The following is an 18,106-nucleotide window of genomic DNA, read 5'->3' on the forward strand; positions in this document are numbered from 1 at the left end:
CTCTATGCTTTTTTGTTGACTTCTAAATCTATACATATGTTTTTAAGTATTCTTAGTAAATGAGTGCATCTAAAGTATTTATGGGTCCTTGAAATTAATTTTATTCTCATTGAATTAAACTTTATTTTTTTCTTGAAATCTAGTGTACATTAATTGTCTGTTTAACAAAAGCTTCCTTCATAAATATGACAAAAGGTAAACTCTGAGGTCCAGTTGAAATATTTGTACCTTTGGGAAAAATGAATCTAAATTACTGACTTGAAATTTGCATTTATTTAAGGACTGTAATTTGCTTTTCATGTTACAGATATTTTTGAGATTATTTATTAATCAAAATATGCTACTGAATAGAATTTCATTGATATCGTCTGGTTTTATGAGATTTAGAGAAATACAGAAGAGCATTTCCAAAAATTAATTTTTGTTAAAAGACCATTTTAGACATCTTGAGTTTGCTTTAGATTACAATCATACTCTTACTCAATTGGAGAAATTCTGATTATCTTCTTCTTTTCAAAATGAGCCTAACTTTTCCACTGTGGTTTTTGACTAGTACAAAGAATTGGGAAAAAGTACCTTGGAAGTAACTGAGCCTAGACCCATTTAGGTAGTTTATGTGCATTTTTTTACACCTTTATACTAGAACTATTTAGATAGTTTATGTGCATTTTTTTATACTAGAACTAGTATACACCTTTATACTAGAACTATTCAAATAAAAGAACATTATGGATCCATTAGTTCTTGATAAATGAACATGGGGATTGATTTATTTGCTGATCTTTGGTTAAAATCCTAGAGTTAATCAGTCGTCTCTGTTTCTTTGTTAGAATCAGTTGAGCTGCTGCTTGGCTGAAAGTGTAAATGTGTTTTGATGGATCACATAAGTTTGAAATGACCACTTTGTCATTTGTTGAATGGAGACATCTAGATTGGTCACAAAAAGTGTTGTAATCTGATTCAGCAAAATTATGACAGCTTTTTTCAAGTACCAAACAAGTACAGTTTTGCTGATTTAAGTTCTTACCGCTCAGTCTTAAATCTCAAAATGTGAAATTTAATGATGCAAGAAAAAAAAAATTTGTCCTTGTACTTAAATTGTTAATTAAACTATATTCTCTTTATTTTAAGACTTGTTTAGTGTTGTATATTAATGTTTATCTTGGTATCGTAAAATAGATTTAGGGTTGAATTTCATTTTCTATTTTTAATTATTATTTCAGAATATTACTTCATTCAGGAATTGTGCCATGTACTTAAAATATTTTATATACAGGCAAATGATGTTGTGCAAAGTTCACTTGATTGAAATTTTCATGCTCAAAATTTACTAAAAACAGGCCTTTTGACTTAAAAAAAATGTATCTTTATGGACATATGTGTCTCCATTATTAAAACAAAGGGTTTGGATTAGGTAGTTTCTAAGAATCCTATTTCTAAATTTTAAACAATTTCTAAGTATCCAATGTTACCACATATTTTGAATTAATTTTTAAGAAATATTCATTAATTTAGTCATCAAATCATCAATTATTTAAGTGCCTATCAAGTCAACATGTTGTACACCTTAATGATACACAATGTTATGCATCGATTATATCTCAATTAAAAAAACCATAGCCCTGTAATGTGCAAAGGAAAAACAAGTCCAAAGCATAAGCATAAGGACATCTGAGTCACAGGTGCTATGACAATGTTACCACAAAATTAAAAACCTTTGTTGAACAACCCGGTTCTTACCTCCTCCCCACTGAACTATCTGTATAACTTTGTCAAAGTCCTCAACAAAATCCTAGTTTCCTTACTTAAAATGACAACCTTAGTAGCAATAAATCCTGCTTCACAAGGTTGCCTTGAGAATTAAATGAGATGATGTGCATAAACTCTCAGTGGAGTATTGGCTCACGATAATCCTTTACCAATATCTGGTAAATGTTGAGAATTTGCCTGAAAGGTCTGAATGAGGCTCTACCAAGCTTTGCTGTCCGCAAGGGGTAGCCGTTATTCAGGATGAGACTCCAGAGGAGGAAGTAACTCTTTAAAAAAAATGTTAAGTTCCTATGATGTGGTAAGACATGGGGATGTAAGGAAACTGATGTTCCTACTGTTAGGAAGCTTACAGTCAATAGCAAAGTAAACATTTTTCTTTCTTTCTTTTTTTTTTTATCTCTCTCTCTGTAAAAATGTAATTTAGAAATGATTACAAGCACAGTGGGTATAATGGGTATTAGGATGAGGAAGAGGGAAGTAGATGTTATGAGTAGAGGCAAGTGTATCCAGGGCATTAAATAAAATTTCACAGAGGCTGTGGCATTTAAGCTGAGGTCTAAAACATTAAAGTAGGAAATTGTTAAAGAAGAAAATACTAAATTTTTTATGAAATGATAAAGATTACAGAAAACCCAGGAGCCTTCTGAAGGAGAAAAATATTGAGGTCTTATAAAATTAGAGTAATTAAGATTATGATATTAGAACAAAGGGACAAAAAAGGACAGACAAATTAGCCAGTGGAGCAGAATTGAGACCTAGAAGTAGACACACACATGTTTGGAGCATTCAGTGTATGACAGAGGAAGCACTGCATATCAATGGGAGAAAGAAGGGCTATTTTATAAATAGACCTGAAAATAAAATGATAATTCATGTGAAAAACACATGAAATTGCATTTCTATTTCATGTCATAAACCAAGATAAACTTTAGATGTATTAATGTCAAAAATAAAACTAAAACTTAGCAGAAAAAAATTAGACATCTATAATACCTTGAATTAAGAAAAAATTCTAAAATACGACACAAAAACATTGACCATTAAAAAATTGACAAATTTCACTGTATTAAAATTGAGTAAGTTGGTTTATTCAAATGTAGCTTAAAGTAAAAATAGTTACAAATTGTAGATATTTGTGAAACATGCAACTATTGTCAAATATATACAAACAACTCCTATTGTTAATAAGAAAAGCCTAAATAGTTCAATAGGCAAAAATGAGCAACAGACTTGAGTAGATGCTTCTTAGAAAAGAGAATATATATAGCAAAAAAACTTATGAAGAAATATCTAACATCAATTTTGATCAGGGAAATGCAGACCAAGGCTACAATTACGTATTTATATCCATTCAGTTACCAAAAATTAAAAAGGCCGAGAATACCAATTGTTAGAGATGATACATCTCCACATTTTTACAACTTCAGAGAGCAGTTTGGCATTATCTCTGAAATCTGAAAATTTGTGTATGACCTAACACTCATAGTCATATACTTAAGAAATTTTCCATATACACAAATATTTTAAAGAATTACTGCTTATAAAAATAAAACATAGGGCCATCAGAGGAAAAGCTGATGAATGGTGGTATATCAATATAAAGGATTAGTATATAGTAGTCAAAATTAAAGTACAACAACCTGCACCAATATGAATGATTATTGATGATATAATAATAAGTATAAAAGTGATGTCTCTCAAAGATGACATACAGCTTGTTACAGTTAGAACAGCTAAAAGCAACTAAAATTTACAAATATACATTTTAGTAATATATAGAGATGCAACAAGACTTCATATAAAGCAAGCAAAGCTAATTATAAATGTGAGATTTAGGACATTGATTGTCATGTATTTGGGGGAGATAAGGGCATGGGATGGGGGTGAACATTTTGACTAATTGTGAGGTATTTCTGGGGTCCTATATTTGTTTTTGATTCTGGGTTTGATATGTCTGTTACATAATATTGATAACGGAGTGAATGAATAATAGCTACTGAATGGATTTAAAAATTAGAAATCTACTGAATGGGTTTAAAAGATAGAGCAGACATGACTGCGTTAGTTTTATGGATTCAGTTCAGGGAGGCTGGGAAGGCAGCTGTGGCATCACTCCATGAATTCGGTGGAGGAATTGATGCCTGCTTAGAACAGATTAGTGGCAGTGAGGTATGAAAGAAGTGGGTGAAAGAAAGAGGTATTTGAGATATGGGAGTAAGAGAGCTGGATGCTTTACTGGCTCTGACAGGTGTAGGAGATAGAAGTGTCAAGGACAAGTCTCAGGTTTCTTACAGGGCATTATTTGACTCAATTTCATGAAAGAGGAGAGAATGTAAGAGGAGATAATTTGCAGACATTGAGTTTATTTTAGACATATTGAATTTGAGACACCTGTTAGGGAACTGAATGGAATTGTTCAGTAGGAAGATGGCTATATTATTAAACTATAAGTATCAGACTTAATAAACATCACTTGTATGGTGTTTTTTTCCCCCCCCTAAAATGGATTATATTCTCTTTTTTGTTAAATGGAATATATGGAATATAACTGAATCTGTTACTGAGTCAGCATCATCATTTTATACATCAATTACTGAATGATGCTATAAAAAAGATTATTTTATGACTTTTTAGGAGCATGTAGACTTTTTCCAATATTAGATACAGATCCGTGACTCCCCTTTTTTTCCTGTTTTCTTAGGATTGCTTTTTGGTAACATAAGTACATTAGAGGATCACTTTAACTCTTTTATGCCACTTTGGCGCCACCTAGAACTAAAATGCACTGGAGGACATTTTTGACTCCTGTTATGGAATAGTAAGTGGAGCTACTCCCAAAGTGGAAGAATTGGAAAAGATATTTTAGAGAAGAGGTATTTAAAAAGACCAGTGTGCTGCAGTGCACTTGTAAACAGTACAGAAATTTGAAGTTGTGTAGCAAATTTGCATGAGTACTGTGCAATATCAGATCCTACTCCTGGCTCCCCAACTAAGGGCTTATGTCCTTAGACAAGTTAATTAATCTCTCTGGACCTCCGTTGCTGTCTGTATAATGAAATGAATTTGAGTCATGGTTTAAAAAAATTAGGTTAGTCTTCAAATGAAGAATTATATATTTCTGGCCATTTTTTTCAATAAAACTATGGAAAATGACCTCTTTTAGTATCTAGCTTTTGATCAGCCCACAGATAATGTGTAGTCTAATATGAGAAGTGGTGATATACAAGTGACATGATGGGAAGAGCTCTGCTTAGAAACTACAGAAAGGTCTTTCCTTTGTCACGGAAGACAGAATAGATATAAAGTTAAGATTTTTAGAAGGGAAAGAACCTACTTTTCTCTACCTGATCCTGAATCTTGAACATATTATACATACTTAGGAAATGAAATGAAATTTTCTTTCCAAAAAAAGGGAAAAATATCTAAGAAAGAATTGCTGCTTATATGTAAACAAAGATAAGTGCATTAGCCAATAATGATAATAGCAATAATTATAAGCTATTAAATACTCTAATTATTTACAAATGTTAGCTCAGTTACTTTTCCTCCCCCCAAAATCTGTGAAGTAGGTATTCTTTTTTTTTTTTTTACATCTGAGGAAACTGAGGCAGAGTGAGTGAGTGGGAAAACAATTCTGTGTTTCTCCTTGACTCACGTACACAAATACTTCTAACACCACACATGCGGGTTTTCCTCTGTAACAAGCAATTCTCTGAGACATCAGCTGGGTGTCCTACAATTCTGACACCGTCTACCTGAAGTTAATATTAGATTATACAAGTTAAGGGCTCAGTCCCAGAAGACTGCCCCCACTTCAGACACCAACTGCAAGTAGCAGTTTTTACCTGTACCTCTGACTGACTACTTATAAATCATTGTTCCTATGACCTGCTCTTTGAGTTCATAATTTGCTAAAATATCTTGCAGAACTCAGGCAAACACTTATTCATATTTACCAGTTTATTATAAAGAGTATAGTAAGAATATAAATGAACACTCAGATGAAGCAATACATAGGGTGAGGTCCAGAAGAGTCCTAAGTGCAGGAGTTTCTGTCTCCATGGATCTGGGGCGCACCGCCCTCTAGGTCTGTGGATGCATTAACCAACCCAGAAACTCTCTGAACCTCATACTTTTGGGATTTTTATGAAGGCTTCATCCTGTAGACATGAATGATCATTAACTAAATCTCACCCCTCCTCTTCCCTGAAGCATGGGGAATAGGGTTGAAAGTTTCAAGCTCCTATTCTTTTTGGTGACCAGCCCCCATCTAAGAGCCATCCAGGAGCTCACTAAGAGTTGCCTCATTCAAACAAAAGGCATTCTTGTCACCCAGGAAGTTTTAAAAGATTTAGGAGCTCAGTATCTGATACCAGGGTCAAAGACCAAATATTAGAACAAAAGATGCTTCTAGTGCTCTTAGCACTTAGGAAATTCCAAGGGTTAGAGCAGCTCTGTGCTAGGAACTGGAGCAGAGACTGATGTATATCTTCTGTTATTTCACAGTGAAGTTAAGGGGAAGTGCTAGAATTTTAACAACCAATAGAATAGGATTTGGTTATTATACTAGAGCATGTGGTCATCAACAAAAGTCAGTTTGCATTGAAATTCAAGTACTGTACCTTCATTCAGATACCAATATGGAGTATACTTCTTGAAAACTTGAATTGAGTGTTTTGTCTTCACGCTCAGAAACACCCTAGGCTGGATCTCCCTGGTGAGTAGGATGTATCGGCTCCAGCCAGGAAAATGTTTCCGAGGGACCCTTCAGGGTTCAGATCATTTATAAAACACTATTACCTTATTTGGCATTTTAAGCTTCTACAAAGTAATGCTTACCCACTTGTGTCCCTTGAGACTCTCCACTGCTGCTCCTAATTGGAGGAAATCAGGGAATGAGTGCAATTGCTGATTGGTAATCTCAACTCAATACCTGCATGTTTCCCTTGGTCCTTCCTGGGAAGCTAACTGGTCCCTTCTTATAAATCTGGGGACATGGTTAGCCTTGCTGTCTTGAATTTTTGACAGTGGGCTATTATGTCAGCCTTTTCTTTTATTTCTTTCTAAATGATAACATTAACACCTAGCAATGTACTCATTTATTAAACAGTAAGTGTTTGTTAATCTTTGGTACTTTAAGGGAAAATTCCATTGTGTAGGTGTGACAAGAAACTGGAAAATGGTGAATTAGAGTATTAAAGCTAATACTAAATTTTCCTTGTTTTTTTTTTTTTTAAGTATGGCTTTACATTTTGGGGAGAAGTAAAGTGTGTGATTGATTAAAATGCACTGTCAGTATTGGAATTGCCCTGAATAAATTATGATGACCATTGAAATTTTCAGATGATAATATTTGTAGTCATAAAGAGTGAGGCATAAAGACAGTCAACTTAGATCAAGGGCATATACTTCCCAGATAATTTTTAATAAAGTTTATAAATAATGTTCAAATATTAATAGGCCTTATAAAATTTTGACCTTTGATACTTGCTTTGTCCTTTCACACTTTTATTCATAATTCACTGATCCATCTGCTTGTCTACTCAATGTTAGAAATAAAAATATAGCGTAATAATGAACAATTATTAGGTTTGCTGTGCTAGGTACTTTGTATAAATAATTTTGATTAATTCTCAAAGTAGCATGAAGGGTAGGTGCTATTATTATCCTCATTTACATATGAGAAACTGAGACCTAGAAAGGCTAATTAAATTCCCCAAGGTCACAAAACCAGTAAGATGAAAGGAAGGACTCATAGCCTGGTTTGTCAGACTTTTGAGCCTAGACTTTGACCCACTATGTTATGCTGTGTCCCTGACTCAGATGCCTAGACTCCTTTTAGGCAGAGTAATCATAACATACATACTATTTATAATGTATTTACACAAACAGGGATATTTTCAGAGGACAAAGAAGGAGGTGGCCACTGACCTTGTATGAAAACATGTCTTATTTAACTTAGGAGAAAAGTACTTTATAGACTCACCATCCCTTATCTCAGACTTCAGCAATTTTGCATTTATCGAATCTCTACAGTATTCTAATTAATTTAGGTCATAATTTTTCTCAGCAGTTTCCTTTGGGGCCAAGCCTCTGAAGTCTTAGAATAGTTAAAAGTTGTAAACATTAGAGGCACTATGTTTTTCAAAGCTTAATAAGAATAATTGATGCAAGTTTTTCATCCATTTATTCAATATAGCTACTGGGTAGGTACTATGAAATATCCAGAGTTTAATCAAATAGAACATATGTCTTCAAGAATAATACAGCCTATTGGAGGCCTGATGTGTAATTACACACATGTACATAAATAACCACATTACTAGATAGAAAGTTGTGGCTGCTCTAAGAGAGATACCAGATAAACTACTGTGAAGGTATATAAATTATGTGGACTTGTGACAATTGGTAGGGAATAGATGTCAGAAGGAAAGAGAAAGCTATTGCCTTTCCCATAATAAGGATATCAGAGTTATGTAAATAGGTTGATTGAAACCAGTCATAAAGGGGATTTCTAGATTTTATGTTGAAAGTTAAGATAAAGACAGTTTTTAAAGGATTTTGAATGCTGGGGAAAGGACTTTTTAACTTTGTTCTGTAGGAAATGGGGAACCAGTGAAGATTTCTGGAAAAGGAAAGATCTGTGATCACCAGCTGAAGTTTAGAAGGAGAATGCAATGCTGTGATGTATGCAAGGCGATAGCATTAAGGCAATTTTATCTTTATTTAAATAAAGACTCAGGCATTAAAGTTTTATTTATGAATGAAAACCACTTGAATTAGATGGTAACTAAATGAAATATTAAATCATTTAAATTGATTCTCTTGGCAAATTGATTGGTAGGGACAAGGAAAATTTTCCTTATGTAAAATTGAGTTTAGATGTTTTAAAAAGTACTCAAAATTTTAATCAGTATTAATTAAGCTGAGACGATTTATGAACAAACATTTGAGTGCTTGATTTGTGTCAGAGCATAGAAGAGAAAGAAAAAGAAGACATGTTCCTGTTTTCATGTTTAGAAGAGGAGAAGGGAATTCAGAATTATATGAATGAAATGTCAGAGAGAATATATGAAATAAGGAGAGAGAAAATTTATTAAGACCATATTTGCCTTTTGAGGGTAAGATCTAATTTTCAATTCCATAAAGACTGGAGTTGATTGAGTAGAAAGTTGGGCATAAAACTATTTATCAAACCGCCCACTTATAAAATGGGGATAGACAAATTTGATCTCTAATCACTGGAAATCATTGTCACTAAAGCGCTATGTTGCAGCAGAGACAAGTGGCTAAGATAGAATTTTTGTGAGTTTTGTCCACTTTTGTCCTCAACACCTAAAATTGTACATACCTCATACTATACTAGGTGCTCAATTAATAATTGTTGAATGAATGAACAATGAATGCATGATCAGCAATTGTTGAATGAATGAACAATGAATGCATGAACAATGAATGCATGAATGAACAATGAATGCATGAACCACTTTTCAGAGGTTCTTATGATTGTAGAGTATATAGTTTAGGTTGATGATTAAGAAACTTAAAATAACTTACTTATCATGGCAAAAGTTTTCGTTGGTGTTATTGTTTAAACATAGTCTAAACTTTTTTTTTTTGTCCTTTTTTGGTCCATAAAATTTGGTTTACAGTCTAAATTGGCAAACTTATAGCCAAGGGACTGTCTTTTCTCCTTTTCTGCCTTGTGTTGGATTTATACACTGTCTTTGTGATGCAGAGGCATATAAGATCGCTGTATATTGACATGTGGTAATGCTATCATTGAAGAGAGCTCTGCATGGAGCAGGCATATTGTATGGGATATATGGAATGAATCAATACATACAGTCAATACAAGAACATATATGAAAGTTAGATTGAGGAATTTTAAGAAAGATGTGGGTATGTGGTATATTTAATTCATCTGTGAAAAGGTGGAAAAAATAGACATGATGGAAAATGAATATTGAAAAGTAATATTGGAAAGTTTTTAAAATGAAAAACCAAAAAAAGGAAATTACCAAAAATAAGGTGATGAAATTGTAGAACAGGGCACATAGTCAATAAGTGAGGCTGTATGTAAATATAGCTTTGGTAATAATTGAGGATAGTAGCTGGTTAAGAAATATTATTTTAAAATAAACATTATTGAAGTATAATATAATGCTCTAGTTTAAGTGTAAAGTTTGATGAGTTTTGACAAATGAATCCCAGGGTTCACCCTCACAATGAGGATCCCTCCTCTAAAATGTTTCCTCAAATACTGTTGTCAGTTCCTTCACTGGAGCTGCAGACAACCACTGATCTGGTTTTTGTGACTATTGGTTAGTTTTGCCCATTATAGAAAATCTATTTGGAAATATACACTATGAACTCTTGTGTGTCTGGCTACTTTTGCTCACCATAAGGGTTTTGAAATTAATCCATCATGTTAAGTGTATCAGTGGTTCTATTGCTGAGAAGTATTCTATTATATCTGTATTTTATATTTATTTATCTTTTCAACCTGTTACGGGCATTTGGGTTCTTTCATTGGCTGTTTTGAATAAAGCTGCTACATTCATACATAAGTCTGTGTGGATATGTTTTTACAACTCGGGTAAATATCAAGGAGTGGTAGTGCTGAGTCATATACTGAGTATATTTTAATTCTGTAAGATAAATGCCAGTATGTTTTCCCAAGTTCTTATACTATTTACTATTCCCATCAGTGAAGTAGGAGACATCTAGTTACTCCATATCCTGGCCAACACTTCGTAACCACTGTTTTTAATTTTAGCCATTTTAGTGAATTCGTAATGATATCTCATTGTGGTTTTAATGTGTATGTCTTGATAACTAATAATATTGAGCATCTTTTCATCTTTCTTGGCCAATCTTCTTTTATAAAGTATCTGTCAAAGTCTTTTACCTATTTTGTAACTGGCTTGTATGTGGCTTGCTTTAAATTTTTTAAAATGGTATTTTTCAAAGAGCAGAGATTTTCAATTTTGATGAAGTCCAATGTATTATTTTTTTCCTTTATTGTTCTTTTGGTGTCCTATCTAAAAATTCTTTGCCTCTGCCAAAGCCATGAAGATTTTTTCTTTTTTTTTTTAGGCAAGGCAACCCTTGGTTGACCTCACAGATTGCAAAGTCCGTGTCAGTTTATATCCCTTATTTTTAAAATTTCTTACGCCTACAGCACCTAGTCTTCCTAGGTGGTCTCCCATCCAAGTAGTAACCAGGCCTCACCTTGCTTAGCTTCCGAGATCAGATGAGATTGGGCTTGTTCAGGGTGGCATGGCCATAGACAAAAAAATTTTTTCTTCTGCTTTATCTTTTAGAAGATTTTGGTTTTAATGTTTAAAATTTTAAGCCTTTTGTGTATTGTATAAGGAGAGTAAAGTTTACTTTTTTTCCAAAATAAAATCTAGCTGTTCCAGAAATATTTATTCTTTGAAGATAAGAAATGCATGGATTTTAGAAATAAGGATGACATTTTCATGTAATATTTCTCAGTATGCACCTATAAATTTTTCTATTGCTTATATGAATGAGTTGGCCATAACGATTGGAGTTTACTTTCTAGAATTCATTGGATATTATTTGTAATTGATGTAAAATTTGTTATATAGCTTGAAAATAATCCAAATATTACTAACCAAATATTCTTTAGACATTATGACTTTAAGGCAAATGAAAAATCTAATATAATTCATTATGTTTGAAAAAACAGTACTATTTATTTTCTTGATAATAAAATTAATAAATATTTATTGTAAAAAAATTTAAAATACAAATAAAAATAAAGAAGAAAAATAACCTGGAATACTACTCAGAAATTGGCATTGTACTAAAATAGAATTTAATATTTTAACTTTTTCAATCAATATAGCATGAGCATTATGTCCTACATGAGACAGTTTTTAAAAATGTGTTTTTAATGGCTGCATAATATTCTATCATATATATGTACCATAATTTCTATAATTAACTACTTTTCATTAATTTTTACATAGATTGCTTCTAATTTTTTTACCATTAAATAATGTTATAAACATTTTTAGGAAATTATCTTTGAAAATGTTATTTATTATATTCTTTGGCTAGATTCTTGATTATGAGATTAATTTTTTAAAGGCATATGTATTTTAAAAGGCTCTTGATAGATATTTCTAATGACTTCCTGGAAAGCCTATTAATCTTCACATCTCATCATCAATAAATGAGAATACTTACCTCACCATGATATTTATAATTTAATTTAAAATACATTTGCTAATTAGAGTATTTTCTAATCACAAATTCTCTATTTTTTATACTTTTTACATTTTACTGTGCTTAGATTTAAATTATGTCATTAAATATAGAGTATAAGTATATGGTGACTTTATGTCCAGATTTTTGAAATGTAAAAATAAACGGAAGATCTTAAAGGATCTGATATATTAGACATTGTAGAATATATTAAGCAAATACAGGATCCATGTGGTGGTAAAATTTTGTTTCTGTACTATGATACATTTAGTTGTACAAATAAACTCCATAGGGACAAGAAAATAAATATAAAACTTCGGGCCACAGTTGGGGGAAAACCCTGTTCAGGACTGAATTGAGAGGTCCTTGTAATCACAAATTCTTTGAGGTTTTTTGTTTTTAAATTTCGTTTCACATGGAATGATTTGATACATATGTATTTTGTTTTAGTTTAATAATCAGGATATATTTTTTTCAGTAATTAGTCACTGTGACATACATATCTTTCCTCTCATTACTGGTTTGTAATATTAAAATTAACATGTAGAAAATCTTATCTACAAAGTCTTTATATCAGTTATTTTCTTGATTCCATTAACTTCTCTTGTAAATTATATTCCAGAGCTAAACTATTTTGATTATGACATTTTATATTATCTGATAGAACACTTGACAGGTTTCAGACTGCTCTAATCTGGAGATATGACCATTATAGTTCTAGTCTTAGTTTTCGGCATGTCCCCTGAAATGCTTGTTTAGATATAGAAGAGTAGGTGTACACCAAGCCTCTTGGTGTACACCTACTCTTCTATATCTAAACAATTTGATTTTCTAAAATGAATGGAAAATATTGTTTTATCACTGAATCTCACCATATTTCAAAATAGAATCAGGCTGTGGAAATGTGGTCAAATATTAATCTAAAAATTATACTTGGCATTACTTTAACCTGTATCTTTTATATTTTTGTTTCATACTTTTTGGAAGTACATTCAAATATGTTTCCTCATAGGTCTGTCACACTGATTCTATTGGGTTGGTACAATAAGTGGGAATACTGGAGATAAACCAGGATAGTGGCAAGAATACTGGTGCTGTGGTTGCAAGATCTAGATTTTTATTATGGATCTGATCTAGCCTTAACTAAAAGTCTGATCCAGATAGAATCTCACTTTCTCTATCTTTTGAGGATTAAATAGATATACTAGGAAAATGCTTTAGGACTCATAAAAGGCTCTATAAAAAGACATTGGTGCACAAAACCCCTAATTTACCTGAAGCTAATAATTCTAAAATCAAAACCTTATTTTTTAAAGTAAAAACACCATATATTTTTATTATTAAAAATTACTTAAATATAATTTGTGATTCCTTCTTTGGAAGTTTAATTCTTTTTTTGATTTACAGTAACAATATTTTTAAAAATACTTTTCAATGTAGATGAACATAAGAAAGGATATTAAAAAACCTATAAGCCAACCACATACAGATTATTATAATTAAGTTTTGGTTTATAATTTATATTTCTAATAGAGATCCTGCATTATTTTCTTTTTATATTCTGCCTTAATTCTCTGAACATATATTTTAAACATTTTCTCATGTCATTAAATATTTCTTAAAATAGTTTACTGGCTGTACATTATTCTATCTAATACATTATAATTTGTTTAAACATTTCCTTCTGGCTTTTAAAAAAGGATAAAAATATTAAAAATCATTCTTTAATTAGTTTCTTACTCATTATATCCTCATTATTTGCTGTCATGTAGTGTTTTCTCTCTGTCTTTACTCTAAGAGTTGTACTTTATTTCATTATTAATATACCTATCTGTGGCATGCTTAATTCTACCTATTTATCATACGAGGTATGAACTAGATCTCAAAAGATAGATTCTTGTAGGTGAAAAATTGTTCTTGAGGAAATTGGCACTTTTGAAGAATTAGGTTGGTGTGCATCGTAATAAACATCTTCACCATCATTAGAAGTACCACTTATTATTGTCTACTATATGCCAAGCCTTACTCTCAAAGCACAATGCACTATATCATTTACTCTTCAGACATCTTTATGAGGAAGTTAAGAATTATTTTGACAGAATTTTCTGTACTCATTGTTTTGCATTATCTCTCTTGTTCTCTCTCTTAAATGCAAACTTGTATTTAATTCACCAAAAATGCTTTTATGAGGACAATTTACAGCTTCCATCTTGCTAAATCCAGTGGTCATATCTCAACCTTTATCTTACTTGGCTATGAATAACATCTGAAACAGCAAATCATTCCTACCTCCTTGTAATACTTCTGTTATTTGTCTTAGAGGATATCACATGCTCCCGATTTTCTACCTAATTGACTGCTCCTTTTTAATCTCCTCTGCAGATTCTCTCTTTACATCTAACTTCTTAAAGTTGAGGTAGCCCAGGAAATGGGATTGGATTTGTTTGTTCTTCATCTATACTCTTTTAGTAATCTCATGCAATCTGATCTCATTGCTTTATATATTTTATAATTTTACAACTTTCTAATTTATATATTCACATCATGCCATTTTCCTAATTTTTAGACACTTACAATCAAGGCTTACTTGATATATACTTTTGGATTCTAAGAGACATCTCAAACTTACTGTGTTCAAAACTGACCTTTTAATATTCCACAAAAAGCTTTCCTACCTGCAGTCTTCTCTATCTCAGTTTTTAGTAGCTCCAGTACTTCAGTTCCTTAAGTCAAAAATCTTAGTCATTCTTAACTTTTCTCTTTCTCTCACATTCTTTAGTAGCAGATCATTTTTATTATTTCTTCAAAATATATTCCAAATTCAAATACTTCTCACCAAGTCACTGGTTTCCTGCTTCTACTCTTGCTCACCTATAATCTATTTTCAACAGATTAACCAAAATGATTTAAAAAAAAAAAAACTCAGGTCGAATCATGCCATTCTTCTGCTCAAACCACTATGTTGGCTTTCTGTCACTCAGAGTCAAAGTTAAAGTCCTTAAATGGCTTAACAAGTATCTATACCACATGTGCTAAAGTCATCACCAACTTCAAATTCAGTTAACCTCCCCTTGTTCATGCTACTCCATTCATACTGGTGTTTTTGCTATTCTTGGAATATGCTAGGCATCATTCCACCTCAGGGCCTTTGCATTTACTGTCTCTTCTACCTGTAATGTTCTATCTACAGTTTTCTTTCTGTCTTATATTTTCCCTTCTCCCGTCTTTCAGGCATTTCCTCAAATGTAAGTGATGGAGGATGGCTTCCATGGCCACAGGATTTGAAAATATAAATTGTTTCTTATCCCTGCATTTCCTATCCTTCTTCTCTGCTTTGTTATTGTCCACCACACTTTTCACCACCTGGCATATACTTTTATTAATTAAATAATATTAAATAATAATTTTTCATTAATTAAATTAATTAAATAATAATTATTATTATTTTTGTTTTCTCCCTTTACTCCTGACAATAGTAATGTCAGTCTATTTAATTTACTGCTATATTTCCTATACCTAGAGGTGCCTGGCACATCAGATGTGTGAAAGAGAGAAGGAATACCGAGCAATTACTTACTTAATGCTATCATGATGAAAGGATCTGTAGAGCAAGAATTCCACTTTTTGTTCCAGAAATAATTTACCACTGGAGAGAATCATTTCAAGAATCTAACTAGAAATCTATATAGGACATAAACAGTGTATAAACATGATCAATACATAAAGAAAGCATTAAGTTTTCAAATATAGGTTTTCCAACAGCTGAAAACATCAATACTTGTTTTTTTCACATAATTTTATACTATTAATTAGATTGTGTGCATTATATATGCCAATATATTTCATATTTTATACAAATTGGTAGAATATTCTATAACCACTATAATGGGTTGAAGTGTCTGAAAAAAAATTCATGTACCTTTAGAACCTCAGAATGTGACCTTATTCACAAATAAGATCCTGACAGATGTAATTAGCTAAGGTGAGTTCATACTGAATTAGGGTGGACCCTAAATGCAATGACTGGTGTCTTTATAAGAGAAGGAGCAGACAGAGAGAGACTCACAGAAAGAGAAAGACTGCGTCAAGATGGAGGTATACTGCCACAAGCCAAGGAATGGTTTCCAGAAGCTGGAAGAGGCAAGGAAAGATTCTTTCCTAGAGCCTCTGAATGGAGCGTGGCCCTCTTGATTTTGGATTTATGGTCTCCAGAACTATGAGAGAATATGTTTCTGTAGTTTTAAGTCACTAAGTTTGTGGTTGTTTGTTTTGGCAGCCTTAGGAAACAAATACAACCATAATCATTTAATTTTTTTACAAATGATCCATAGTCATTAAAGTACAGAAAGAGTGAAAACATGGCATGTCCCAAATAGCAAAGTAATTTAGTCAGGATACTGAAGGTGATGTAAGAAGTCTTTATCCCTAGTTCAAGATGCTACCACACATACACTTCTCCATCTTTCTAACTTTAATATCAAGATCAAAATAAAATAACTTAGAGTTCTATGAAAATATAAATACATATTTTAGAAAATCACCATGCTAGAAAAAAACTTAAGAAATATTGAGAATATATAATTTTTTACCAACTTAGGTAAGCAGGATGCTACAGTGATTGCTATATTTCATAATTTGAAGTTCTCACTTCTCATGACAAAAGGAGCTAGAAATGAACCAGAAGCTATGTTATGTTTGTGTAACTCTTTAGAGTAGGTATACAGAGTAAAATTTACTAGTATGGATCACTCAGGATAATCTATGAAGTGGCCTCATTGATAGAATTCATATTATGTAACATTTTAGAATTAGTATTTATATGACAAAGGACAAATGAAAAGAACAATATAAAGATAATCATTGAGTTTTAAAGATGGTAACAGTCTTAGCAGTAATCTAATATATTTTCCAGTTTCTCAAAAATCTCAATGACATAGAATATATTTTCTGAGTAAAATCTAATGTAAATAGGATGTATAAACCAATAAAATAAAGATTGTGTAATGGAGGGGTTAATAGTCCGTAGCCTAGAGGCCAAACTAAACCTACTGAGAACTTTGAGGATTCTGACCTAGTGTCTTATTTAGAAATTACAGTGACTGTAAATGGACTTGTACAATTTACAACCCTGCCTTTCCTAAAATGTATCACTATCATTATATCTTCAATGCCCAATATCATTAAAAGTTGCTGGTGTTTACAAAGAATTACCTCAAATCTATTAGCACTCTATTTTTGATGTATTTTGGTGGAATATATTTTATAGCTTAATTACTAGTAATTCACTGAAGATTTCTGCAATTCCAACCTTGAGTTAACCATTTTCTCCTCTCAATTCATATAGTATCTAATTTAAACTTCTTCCATTATAATCTCTTTATTTTCAGGATACTTATGTACAAATTTTGTTATTGTTTTTACTAAGGGCACTGTGTATTCAAGACTTAAGACCCATCTGTGACTCAGGAAATTATCTACTAGAGTGTCTTTCATAGGTCAGGTACAGGTACAGTCACTAAACGTGACTGAATAAACTTCAGTCTAGTTTGGATATCCTTTCCTACTTTTACTTTATAGTGGTTTTTTAAAGATCTTTAAGTTGTCTGTTGATTACTATTATGAACATTGCATACCTTCAATAAATATTTGGTGAATGAACATTTGTAATAGATTCACATCTCAAAGCTGAAGAATAATTTGTTGTTACCAGTGATTTATTTATGTGCCTTTTTCTATGAACTACCTTGCTGCCTTGATGTTCTTCTCCTTCTAATCTCTTCACACAGATAGAAGATAAATCTTCCTGAAATACTACTTTGATAATGTTACTTGTCTGCTCAGTGTCCTTCAATAAGTTAGAACTAATGGCAGCTCAAAGTCATAACTCCTTTCTCTGGCACTAGAGGCTGTCTAGAGTCTTAACACAGAACAAAGTTCTAGTCTTAGCTTTAAATACTTTACTAAATATTTAGTGTATAGTGGTTAACACCTGGACTGTAGTGTGAGACAGATCTTCATTTTAATCCTGTCTGTCATTTCCTAAAGACATGACCTTGTACAATTCATTTGCCTCTGTGAGCTTTGGTTTCTTCATCTT

At 32.0% G+C, this 18,106-nt stretch overlaps 1 protein-coding gene and 1 pseudogene across 4 annotated transcripts in view; one reads left to right on the plus strand and one right to left on the minus strand.

Moving 5' to 3' along the window:
- Positions 1-18,106, plus strand: part of GALNT13 (polypeptide N-acetylgalactosaminyltransferase 13) — a 431,664-nt gene that overhangs the window by 58,469 nt on the left and 355,089 nt on the right. The window lies entirely within an intron of this gene.
- Positions 10,946-11,064, minus strand: LOC112470657 (annotated as a pseudogene).

The sequence above is a fragment of the Pteropus alecto genome, unplaced genomic scaffold (genome assembly GCF_000325575.1).
Source record: "Pteropus alecto unplaced genomic scaffold, ASM32557v1 scaffold3, whole genome shotgun sequence".
Classification (NCBI taxonomy): domain Eukaryota; kingdom Metazoa; phylum Chordata; class Mammalia; order Chiroptera; family Pteropodidae; genus Pteropus; species Pteropus alecto.